Here is a 12,930-nt window from a genome sequence, read left to right as displayed (position 1 = left end):
CCAGAAATTAAAAAGTGGACTGAGAAAGGGTTTGCATAGTTGGAAAGGGGTTGAAAGTTCAGCTGTTGTTTTTGAGCTCTCACATTTTCACTGGACAGCTTTGCAGACTGTCACCTTAAAACCGCATCAGCTTGTCAACATCTCAAAATGCGCCTCTAAAGATTTTAGACAGTAGAGATATTTTTCATAGTTTCCACTGAAGAAAAGTTTTGTGGTTATAGTAAGTGAGCTACCTAGATAAAAATAGTTGTATATGTTTGACTTTTCTGAGGTGGAGTAGCTAAAGGTGACAAAAGTCTTCACAACAAAAGGTTTTCAACTGCATAGTTTTGCTTACTATAGAGTAAGCTGTCCAGCTGCTATACACGACAGTCTCTATGTGGTTAATTGGCAGTTTAGACAAACAGTCAAGTAAACCATTTCCTTCTTTAAAAAGAAACCGAAGATGTGTTTAAAATAATAAATATTTCCTTTTGCTTATTCCAATATACTGTATATTGTTTTAGCTGATAGTTTGCTTCAGTCTTTGCACATATGACACATTAATAATGTAAGAGCAATTTTGATATGTTCCACATTACATGTCCGCTATAAAAGCTAATAAAGCAACACTTTACATTGTACGCAGATAGTCAAGGCTTGTCTTTCCATATCTTCTGAAGTGTACTGGAAGCACAGGGATAACCACTGTGAGAGATAGGGGACACAACAGAACCACAGACTACAGTCACAGTGTGCCTACAAAGCCAAAGGTTCAAAATAAAGTACATTTTATTATTCAAAAATTACCATTTTCAGGTCCTTTCTTTATAAAAGTGTATCACAGTGTGCAAAAGTGTGCTCACAAGCACAGTTCATACATTAGTTCTTCTCTACTCTCCTCCAGGTAAGCTTTGTCCTCCACCTCCCAACTCCAGGTCATCTGTATGAGTGTGAGCGATCTCTTTTATACCAGACTCTGGAAGCACTTCCAGGTCCTGCAGAACCTCCTTAAAAATTTTTAACTATCTATCTATCTATCTATCTATCTATCTATCTATCTATCTATCTATCTATCTATCTATCTATCTATCTATCTATCTATCTATCTATCTATCTATCTATCTATCTATCTATGTGTTTACTGAGACTTACACAAATTGCATTTCTGTACAGCGTGGAGGCACAGTGGTTAGTGCTGCTCTGTCACAGATGCAGAAACCTGGTGTCACACACGTGCGAATAGGAGGCAGCTGAAGGGCTTAGAAGATAATTGTAAAGCACCTGCCCAGGGGGTGGCAGGGTGCACTAACTCTTTTTCTAAGTTTCCTACAGACCTTTCCCAAGAAAACCCACCAGGAGCTGATGCCTCAGCTCAGGACACATCACTTCCAGTCCCGGTCCCGAGGACGACATCACTTCCCCCTGACTCCTGTGGTCCCCGGCCGAGGTTGGAGCCCGGCGGGGCGCAGGAGGACGTGAGGAGGGCTTGTGCCTCCTCCAGACCACGAGGGGGCATCCGTCCTGGTTCTGTTGGGGGCCACGGGTCGAGGGCATGGAAGCCCTACCCTGTAGGGGCCCGTGGTCACCGCCAGGCGGCGCCCCGATGCCGGTTTATCCCGTGTGGTCCTCGGCCGGGGCTGGAGCCCGGCCAGGACGCCTTGGAGGACCAGAGGAGGGCGTGTGCCTCCTCCAGACCGAGTGGGGGCGTCCGCCCTGGTTATGCAGGGGGCCTCGGGTAGGGGGCTTTGAAGCCCAGCCCTGTAGGAACCCGTGGCCACCGCCAGGCGGCGCCCCAGTGCCTATTGATCCCGGGAGCCCGGCACTTCCGCCACACCAGGAAGTGCCGGGGGGAAGACTTTATGTGGCGCCCGGAGAGCTGCCAGGAAGACAGCCGACACTTCTGCCACGCTGGGGCGTGGCTAAGGAGGGAACACCTGGGGCTCATCCGGGAGCATTATTTAAGGGGCCGCCTCCTTCCAGTCATTGGTGGAAGTCGGGAGGAAGTAGACGGAGCTGGAGAGAGGACAGGAGGTGGCCAGGAAGGCACAAAGACTGTGGGCCCTGGACTTGGGGGAATCAGTGCTGGAGGCACTGGGGTTCGTGAGTGCACGTGACTTTGGTTATTGTAAATAGTGTATATAATAAACGGTGTGTGGGTGCAAAATATGTTGTCCGTCTGTCTGTGCCAGGGCCAGCGTTCACACTCCCTATAAAACCTCACTCTCTTCCTCTGGATTTCAGTTTTCATTTGGACTCAGTCTTGTAAACACTTTGCTTTGCAATTCTCATTATTTTGCAGCCAGGAAACTTTATGATGTCTGGAGTCTCTTCTTATCACACTGGGTTTGGATTCTGTTCACAATCTCTGTGGAATTTAAACATTCTCCCTTCATCTGAGATTCCCCTCTACCTAATTGTGCATGTTAAGTTAATTAGTAGTTAGTGGTCTTGTGTCAGTGTGTGACTCAGTGGACCCACAATGAACTGGTGCTCCATCCAGGTCTTTTTTCTGCGGGTCACCCAGTGCTGCTGGGAAAGGTTCTGCTAAATTGGATTGCGTGGGTCTAAAAACATTATTTTATAATATATACAGTGTATATACTGTAATATATACTATACAGTACTGTGCAAAAGTCATAAGCACTTTAGATAGTTCACAAAAATATTTACCTTAGACAGTTTTTAATGTCATCTGAATTAGTATATCAGACCCCCGTGACCCTGTAGTTAGGATTCAGCGGGCTGGAAAATGGATGGATGGATAGAATTAGTATATTAATAGAAAAGAGCATGATTTAGATTTCCAAACATTCCTTTGGCAAAAAGTGAAGCAATACAAACAGATATTTGAATGTCCTTAAAGAAAGAAATCAACATTTCAACAGACCACTTTCCAGTTCAAAAACTTAAGATCTTTGTCGTCATGCAGGACAGTGCTTGATTAAGATGGTAATGATCAATAACAATGCCTTGTGCCCTGTGTTGGCTGGGATTGGCTCCCCCGTGACCCTGTAGTAAAGTTATAGCGGGTTGGATAATGGATGATCAATAACATCATATGTAGGTTGAACCAAAGTGATAAAATGAAACAGAAACAGCCAAGCAAGGGCATAATAATGAGTAAGGAACCACCAGATTACAAAAATGAGGTCACAGTAGATTTGGCGACTTAAAATGTAATTGTTACACCATGGCAAATGTGAACATAGCCAATGAAACACAATGTGGTCATCCTGCATCATCAAGGTCTCTCCCAGGCAGACGGGTGTTTCCAGATGTGCTGTCCACACTCTTCTGCAAAAGCACAAACAAGCAAGCAAGGCTAAGGTTCAGAAAAAGTGGTCGGCCGTGGAAAATGACTGCAGCAAATGAGAAATATGTCAAGCTTACTTTGAAACTGGAAGATGTCCAGCACTGCTACAGTGCAGAACTGGCAGAAGCTATTGGGGCACCCATTTACAGTCCAGGGAAGTCTTATCAGAAGTGGTCTTCATGAAAGAGATGCAGCCAAAAAGATGCCAGCAAGAGAGCCAAACTAAAAGAATGTATCCATCCTAGAGGAGAGTAACTAATAATTTTAATTGTCTTTATTTTATTTACAAATATTCTTAATTCTTGACACATGTATTTATTTGATAGCAAGATTAAAACAGGTTCAGCTTTCTTTGAATTTGAATTTGTTATATATATAAATGGGTGATTTCTGTATTTGATTTTTAATAAATTTGCAAACCTTCTGAAAACATGCTTTCATTTTGTCATTAGGGGTTACTGAGTGTAACGTAAAGGACAAAAATGACTAATTATATACACTAATCAACCACGACAGTAAAACCAGTGGCAGGTGAAGTGAATAACATTGATTATCTTGTTACTATTGTGCCTGTTTTGAGTGACTTTGACCAGGAAGAAATTGTGATGGCAAGGTGACTGGGTCGGAGCATCTCCATTAAGGCAAGTCTTATGGGTGTTTCTGGTATGCAGTGGTCAGTACCTAAAAGTGGTCCAAGGAAGGAAAACCGGTGAACTGGTGAGAAGGTCATGTGTGCCCAAGACTCATTGATACGTAGAATGTACTGGAAGAATAAGTCCAACCCATGGAGGCCCCAAATCACAAATGACAACACTTAAAGGAGCTACTGCTAATGTTTTGGTACCAGATAACATGGGACACCTTCAGAGGTCTTCTGAAATCCATGCCTTGAGGGGTCAGAGATGTATTGATGGCACTAGGGAGACCTAAGCAATATAAGGCAGGTGGCTTTAATGTTGTGGTACAGAAGCTTATCCACGTGAAGGAGATTAAATATGGATGTGAATGGGTTACGCTTTTCTTTGTAATCTGTAAGTATCTGTAAACTCTGCCAAATTGTATGTGGTTTAAGAATGTTGTTATCCTCAGTTTCCATCTAATCCCTGTAGGCAAGGAAGTATGACTCTGTTTCCCCTATTTTAGCTTCTTTACACTGGCTGCTGCCTGTCAGTTTTCAAATTGATTTTAAAATCTTGTTGCTAGTTTTTAAATCTTTACATGTTCTCGTTCCTGCCTATTTATCTGAATTGTGTGTTTTACGCCAGCCATCCAGAGTGCTTAGATCTTTTGGTCAGTTGTCTCTGGTTGTCCCTGGTACTAAGTGTAAAACCAAGGGGGACAGGGCCTTTGCAGCTGCTGCCCCTCGCCTGTGGAACTCTTTACCTCATTATATAAAGGAGTCGTCTACAATTGAACTGTTCAAAACAAGATTAAAAACTCATTTCTATTCACTTGCATTCCGTGACCTTCAGTAATACTGATGGTTTCCTCTTTGTGATTATATAACATTATTTCTATTTATTATGTATCTTATTTTATGTTCATATATTTTATTACTATTGTAATAAAGGCACTATATAGGCGCCTCTTGAACCCTCCGATGACACGTCAGACACCTGGTATAAGTCCAATATTTTAACTTTTAATATAATACTGTGCACAAACACCACTATTCCACACTACTCCAATAAACACTACAATACAATAAACAATCAATCCTCCACTCCTCCCAGCAGCTCTGTCGCACTCCCTCCCAACTCCGGCTCAGCTGCTAGGGTTACCCATAGTCCCTTTATACTTCTCGACCCGGAAGTGTTTCTGTCCCTCAGTCCATGTGACTCTTAACACTTCTGGGTCAGGTGAAAATTCCTTTTCTTCAACCCGGAAGTACAACATTGCTTCTGTCCCCTCGACTGGGAAGTACTTCCAGGTTATAAGGCAAATAGAAGTCCCTGTGCCTCCCTGCAGCATCCCCTGGTGGTCCCCATGGTATCCAGCAGGGATGTGAAGGGAAACTCCAAGGTCCATGATGCTCTGCTGGAACCCGGGGCATCTCCACGTTGCAGGCCATAGTCCACACTATTTGTTTTATATTAATTGTTTTTTGTTTTTCTTTTATTCTATTATCGTAAAGCACTTTGACCACAGCATTACTATGTTGTTTTAAATGTGCTATATAAATAAATTGACATTAACATTGACATACTCGTAGCACAATATAAGAGAACTCAATCACTTACTGTGGGGATTCTGAAATATAAAGGACATTGGTGGTTGCCCTGAAACGTGCCAAGTGATCAAAAGATAAAGTTGGGGTATGTGTTGTGTATTTTTAATTCTTATTTTTAACCTAATCTAAGCAGAGCATTGATATCTAATGCCTAGTTGTGAACATGATAATTAGAAAGTACTGACCTGGCCATTTATTAGTATTAAGAGATTTTTGAAACCTAAATTAACCGGAGCCATGTAAAAAGAATGAACTGAAATATTTTTTTTTTGTAAGTATTGTTGATCACAGTAGATTGAGACTAAGAAAGTCAGTTTGTACTCATAATAACAGTCTACATTAGTCTGACCTACTTGGATATCTTGAAATTATGTTACAGACATTTTTTCTTATTTGGAATAGCATTTTAATTTCTACTTTGTTAGAGGAAGAAACTGCAGACAACTTTGAATAAATCTAAAGAAATGCTTTAAAAAGAAAATCTCTATATACAGGTGATCAAGAGAATGATGGAAAATTACAACTGGTTAATATGCAGATTTGATATGTGACTAAGCTCACCATCCAACGAATAGCCAACTCATCTTGTATTACGTATTAGAAGACAATATTCTCAGTTGCTCAGCTCTTTAATAAACAAAAGTAATTAACAAAACATTAAAATTATTTGATAAAAAGGTATACATGGTATTTATACATTTTGAAATAAGCTTATGCTTTGCTACTTAAATAAACATAAATACAAGGAAAAATAAAGCTCATAAATTAAATCTCATATCACCATATATTTCAACTTCTTCTATAATTGAAATCTTCTAATACATTTTGTGTATATTGGTCATTTGTAGTAACTACAAAAAGAAGTTTAGGCACAAGATGAACAATTATCAGCTGAGATAAAATAGAATGGTCTGAACACTATGTAAAACAGTCATAAGCCCTAAAATCAATACATTAATGTTATTTTGTATAGAGAATCACAGGAAGTCATTAAGGCTTAGTGCCTATCTTCTGTACAGCACCAGCTTTGACCTCTAGAGGAATAAATCAAAAATGAAAAAATGGAGAATTTGGGACATTGTTTCAGTATTTGAGGCAGCAAAAGAAATATACAATACATAAATTTAAACAGACATTTAAGTTAAAGACTAATTTTAGAGTATAGGAATTTACAGTAAATATAATGAATAATTTGATATTTTTAGAAATAGTGCGCTGGCAAGAACATCCATTGCACCCTTCTAGTTTGTTGCACTATGAGGGAAACAGTAGTGGGCTCAATTAGAATAATTAAAGACTTCCTGATCTGTTACAATAAAATTATTAAAGTGCTGAAATACAATGTGAAATCAGGTCATGCAATAGTAATTTGTTGTACTAGTGATAGTGAGATCTGGGATCTTATATTTTTAATTTTGGCTACATCACAGAGAGCAGTTCATAAAGCTGACTGCTACATCTGTGGTATTTCATATGATCTGAATCCATGTTAGATTTAGCCAGTTCTAAAAAGACGAGGATTTATATGCTATCTATTATGTAAATAGATTCTTGAGCACCTAAAAGGGCAGTTATATTTATTAACACCTCTAGTCAATTGCAATTTGAGATACTGATTTGTGTTCTCCAGTACTGGCAGACAGTCCAGTTTTCAGCATCTATTTAAGAGCTTCCAATTTTCATTAAACCTGAGAGATTTAAACTAAGATGTGCTTTGAATCACTTGTTGTATTTAGGTTGCAACTGAGTTATAGCAGAAAGTTTGAACTCCTCAAGCATGTCAACATTGATAATGATGAAGTTATGATCTAAATCTGTATCTAATTTACATAGAAATGTTAACTGATCTAAATGGTTATTCAGCAATTACACTGGACTTAACTATTATATCTATTAAATTCATTGAAGCAGAAGTAAACTAGAATGTCAGCTGCTTGTAATTAATCTGGGATTGTGGCAAGAGTTAAATCGCAAAATATGTATTAAGAGTATCCAGAAATTAACTTCTACTTATTTAGGAGTAATATTTATCAACTTTGAATTCATAAGCTTAAACTAATGATCATCGAATAAATCTATTGTGTTATGATGAATTGGAATCTAAGAACCATGAATTTACAAAATAATAAATGCTAGTACAAGTGATATTAAATCTCATACTACTGAGGACACATATTATTTAGTAGTAAGTCAGTGATGTAGGTATTGACATATGGAAATTAGTCAATAGAACTAATGAATATGCTGTGGCTGTAAGAACATGCATTTTACATGTGTTGGAAATCGTTAAAATTAATAAATGATCCTCAAATGATTAGTAGAGTTCTACATCAATTCTTTTACAATATTATTCCAATCTACTGACTCACATGAATTCAGATCTTATGCAAGTGTATGACTGGTGATTCATCTGTGGCGGAGCCTACTAGATTTAGAGGGGTTCCATATTTAGCTAGGTTGTGATGAAGCGTTGATTTGTGTACTATACTAATTCATTGAAAAGTTTGTAATTTTAGAAGAGATGCAAAAGCACATTTTAATTGCTATGGCCTGAATTAGGAATAGTTGCTTGTTTTAATTAAGAACTTCTCAATGCTCTGTATACATGGTTTAGTAATTGTACAGCTTTGGTCAATTAATTCTAAGGTTGGTCCAATTTACTGGATGCTGAATACAATTGATATTTAATGTCAGCTCTAAGGTCATAATTAGTGGATGCTAAACTAGTGATTTAATGATCATACTTTGTGCCTGATGTTAAATCAGTACAGGAGTTTTCCATATTCTGATTATAAGTACATAATTCTGGCAGTTAGGTGTAACAGCTTTTTACTATCTGTCAATGCATGACTAATGGTTGCAATGCGTATTGCTTATTAACTCGTATTCACTAATCCAGGGATTTTATTTGATCTTAGTTTATAAGGAATGTCAATCTTAAGTCTAATGGTTATATTAATTGTAATTCACAACATTACACTGATTCAATCATTTGCTTTAGCTTTGAGCAAAACTCTAGATGTTATTTTAATCTGCAGTATTGCTTAGAATAGTAAATAATGAGTAGTGCAAATAAGTCACTAATGATATTTAATTGATTTCACGTCTATAGCTCTATAATTGAAATCATGTTGTTGATAGTCCACCATTTAACAATAATAACAATTTTAAAATTCATTTAATCATTGAATTAGAATCTCCATTGACATCTTTGATCTAGCTTTAGAGTGCTCAGTGAGTCTGAGATCGTCTCAATGGTACCTGGGTCGGACTGCATTATATGTGATTGAACTGTCTTAACATTTATAAGCCAGTTGTTGCTCATTTAGTAGAATCAGATAGATTTTTACTATATTATACATATTACTCAATAACAGTTCTAGTCCTATAAGAAATGTATTCATCGTGGCCTACTATAGTAAAAACATTCATGGGAAATTATTTTGACTTGGAATATATTTTTATAACAGTGTTATAAGAATGCTCAATGGAGCAGTCTTAATGATGTTATCTTTCTAATTATACATTTTTTTAATTTAATCAATTACATTCTTAAGTCTGATCTATCGTATCCAAGACTAAATTTACTGGATCCCACACAAGGTTTTTAGGTAACAGCTTCAGGATGTAACAGGTGATAAACAAAGCCGTGATTTAAGAATCACATGATGACTGAGTCCTGATGATGCTTTAATCAGTAACAGCAGTTTTCTGCATATTTTGGATAATACATAAGTCTCCTCAGTTAGATGCAGACCATCTCTTCTGAAAATCCAGGCCTTTCCAAAATCATCCCATTGTTCACTATGCTTTTATTTGCACAGGTTTTAGTCGCAGTAAGGGAATCAATCTGCTATAAGTCAATCCTCTTATAATCTGGTAAGGGCCAGATACAACTAAATTGCAACATTTTCTTTTACTTTGATGCATAAGAGATAAAGTTCCTCTTGTATACCTCAGATTGCTGTAAATAAATATCATTAGTGCCAACTGGCAATAAGTAGATACTTGTAATTGACAGTCAATGCGCTCTATCAGAATCTGAGGAGGCTATTTACTATTAACTACTGGTTTATAGTTTGAATTCTAACATTCAGCGACTAGGAATCACCAATTATGAGCACTCTTTATGTCTCAGTTTCAGGTGCTCGTGGAGTTGAAATCTGATTCTGTCCAATGTGACTGGTGCGGGACTGCATTTTGGATTTCTAGACCCTGTCTTACTGTTACCCATCCCTGTGGTGAATTGTCTGTCTGAGAGCTTTATCATCTAATTTATCCCTACTAATACAAAACACTTCCTCTATTTAAATTTTATCCTGCCTACTATAGTAAAATTCATATCTATGCATATTGGGAGCGATTATACCACAAGTGGTTGAGAATGCTTATTCTAGGAGCTGCTGTATGATAGATCTATCTATCTATCTATTATACTATCTATCACATTATCTATCTACTGATCTATGCTATCATATCATCTTCATCTATCATCTATCTTATAACTGATTCTACCAGAATGGGCATCTGCCCTAAAAGACTTAAGTACATTGTGATGATTGATATACTTCTTATATTTATTGATGATGATTATAAAGGTGGTTCTCTTTTGAACTGCCTTTCAAAGGTTTCTTCCCAAATTTTTTCCCTAAATATTTTTGGGGTTTCTTTCTTCTTAGAGAGTCAAGTAGCTAGGGCTGTCAGAAGGTGGCTGTCTAAAGCCCATGCAGAATTCTTATGTGATTTTGGACTACATAAAATAAATTGTCATTGTATTTTCACTTATTTTCTTATTTCATCATGCTACTGATTGAAAAGCCAATCAGAATTATAAGTATTACTAAAACAGGTCTGGTTAAGTGTGATGCTCTATCCAAACTACACTAAATTGTAGCTTGGTTTTTGAGTTTTCAGATTTTCCATTGTTTATTTGATTATCTAAGGGTATCTAGTTTCCAGTATCCTGGATGTTTAAGTTACATTGATATCCATATATATTAGCAGTGCATAATTGTCGAAATGAACTGTTGCCCATCAGACAGTTCTTACTTGACTCAATGCTCATAAAGGATCAACTCATGTGAACCAGAAATTAAAAGTGACTGAGAGAGGTTTGCATAGTTGGAAGGGGTTGAAAGTTCAGCTATTGTTTTGAGCTCTCACATTTTCACTGGACAGCTTACAGACTGTCACCTTGAAACCACATCAGCTTGTCAACATCTCAAAATGTAGCCTCTAAAGATTTTAGACAGTAGAGATATTATTCATAGTTTCCACTGAAGAAAAGCTTTATGGTTATAGTAAGTGAGCTACTTAGATAAAACTAGTTGCATATGTTTGACTTTTCTGAGGTGGAGTAGCTAAAGGTGACAAAAGTCTTCACAACAAAAGGTTTTTCAACTGCATAGTTTTACTTACTATAAGTAAGCTGTCCAGTTGCTATACACAACAGTCTCTGTGTGGTTAATTGGCAGTTTAGACAAACAGTCAAGTAAACCATTTCCTTCTTTAAAACCGACCGAAGATGTGTTTAAAATAATAAATATTTCCTTTTGCTTATTCCAATATACTGTATATTGTTTTAGCTGATAGTTTGCTTTAGTCTTTGCACATATGACACATTAATAATGTAAGAGCAATTTTGATATGTTCCACATTATATGTCCTGCTATAAAAGCTAATAAAGCAACACTTTACATTTGTACGCAGATAGTCAAGGCTTGTCTTTCCAAATCTTCTGAATTGTACTGGAAGCACAGGGATAACCACTGTGAGAGATAGGGGACACAACAGAACCACAGACTACAGTCACAGTGTGCATACAAAGCCAAAGGTTCAAAATAAAGTACATTTTATTATTCAAAAATTACCATTTTCAGGTCCTTTCTTTATAAAAGTGTATCACAGTGTGCAAAAGTGTGCTCACAAGCATTAGTTCATACATTAGTTCTACTCTACTCTCCTCCAGGTAAGCTTTGTCCCTCCACCTCCCAACTCCAGGTCATCTGTATGAGTTTGAGCCGATCTCTTTTATACCAGACTCTGGAAGCACTTCCAGGTCCTGCAGAACCTCCTTAAAAATTTTTAACTATCTATCTATCTATCTATCTATCTATCTATCTATCTATCTATCTATCTATCTATCTATCTATCTATCTATCTATCTATCTATCTATCTATCTATCTATCTATCTATCTATGTGTTTACTGAGACTTACACAAATTATATTTCTGTACAGTGTGGAGGCACAGTGGTTAGTGCTGCTCTGTCAGATGCAGAAACCTGGTGTCACACACGCAGCGAACAGGGAGGCAGCTGAAGGGTTTAGAAGATAATTGTAAAGCACCTGCCCAGGGGGTGGCAGGGTGCACTAACTCTTTTTCTAAGTCTCCTACAGACCTTTCCCGGGAAATCCCGCCAGGAGCCGACGCTTCAGCTCAGGACACATCACTTCCAGTCCCGGTCCCGAGGACGACATCACTTCCCCCTGACTCCTGTGGTCCCCGGCCGAGGTTGGAGCCCGGCCGGGACGCCCAGGAGGACGTGAGGAGGGCTTGTGCCTCCTCCAGACCACGAGGGGCATCCGTCCTGGTTCTGTTGGGGGCACGGGTCGAGGGCATGGAAGCCCTGCCTGGGGCCTGCGTCACCGCCAGGCGGCGCTCGATGCCGGTTTATCCGTGGGTCCTCGGGCTGGAGCCCGCCAGGACGCTGGAGGACCAGAGGAGGGCGGTGCCTCCTCCAGACCGAGGGGCGCCCGCCTGGTTATGCAGGGGCCTCGGGTAGGGGGCTTTGAAGCCCAGCCCTGGGAACCCGTGGCTACCGCCAGGCGGCGCCCAGTGCCTATTGATCCGGGAGCTCGGCACTTCCGCCACACCAGGAAGTGCCGGGGAAGACTTTATGTGGCGCCGGAGAGCTGCCAGGAAGACAGCCGACACTTCTGCACGCTGGGCGGCTAAGGAGGGAACACCTGGGGCTCATCCGGGAGCATTTATAGCCCCTTCCAGTCAGAAGTCGGGAGGAAGTAGACGGAGCTGGAGAGAGGACAGGAGGTGGCCAGGAAGGCACAAAGACTGTGGGCCCTGGACTTGGGGAATCAGTGCTGGAGGCACTGGGGTTCGTGGAGTGCACGTGACTTTGGTTATTGTAAATAGTGTATATAAAAACGGTGTGTGGGTGCAAAATATGTTGTCCGTCTGTCTGTGCCAGGGCCAGCGTTCACACTCCTATAAAACCTCACTCCCTTCCTCTGGATTTCAGTTTTCATTCGGACTCAGTCTTGTAAACACTTTGTTTTGCAATTCTCATTATTTTGCAACCAGGAAACTTTTATGATGTCTGGAGTCTCTTCTTATCACACTGGGTTTGGATTCTGTTGGCAATCTCTGTGGAATTTGAACATTCTCC

Source organism: Polypterus senegalus, chromosome 10 (assembly GCF_016835505.1).
Source record: "Polypterus senegalus isolate Bchr_013 chromosome 10, ASM1683550v1, whole genome shotgun sequence".
In the NCBI taxonomy this organism is placed as follows: domain Eukaryota; kingdom Metazoa; phylum Chordata; class Cladistia; order Polypteriformes; family Polypteridae; genus Polypterus; species Polypterus senegalus.
Note: the sequence above shows the minus strand (reverse complement) of the source record.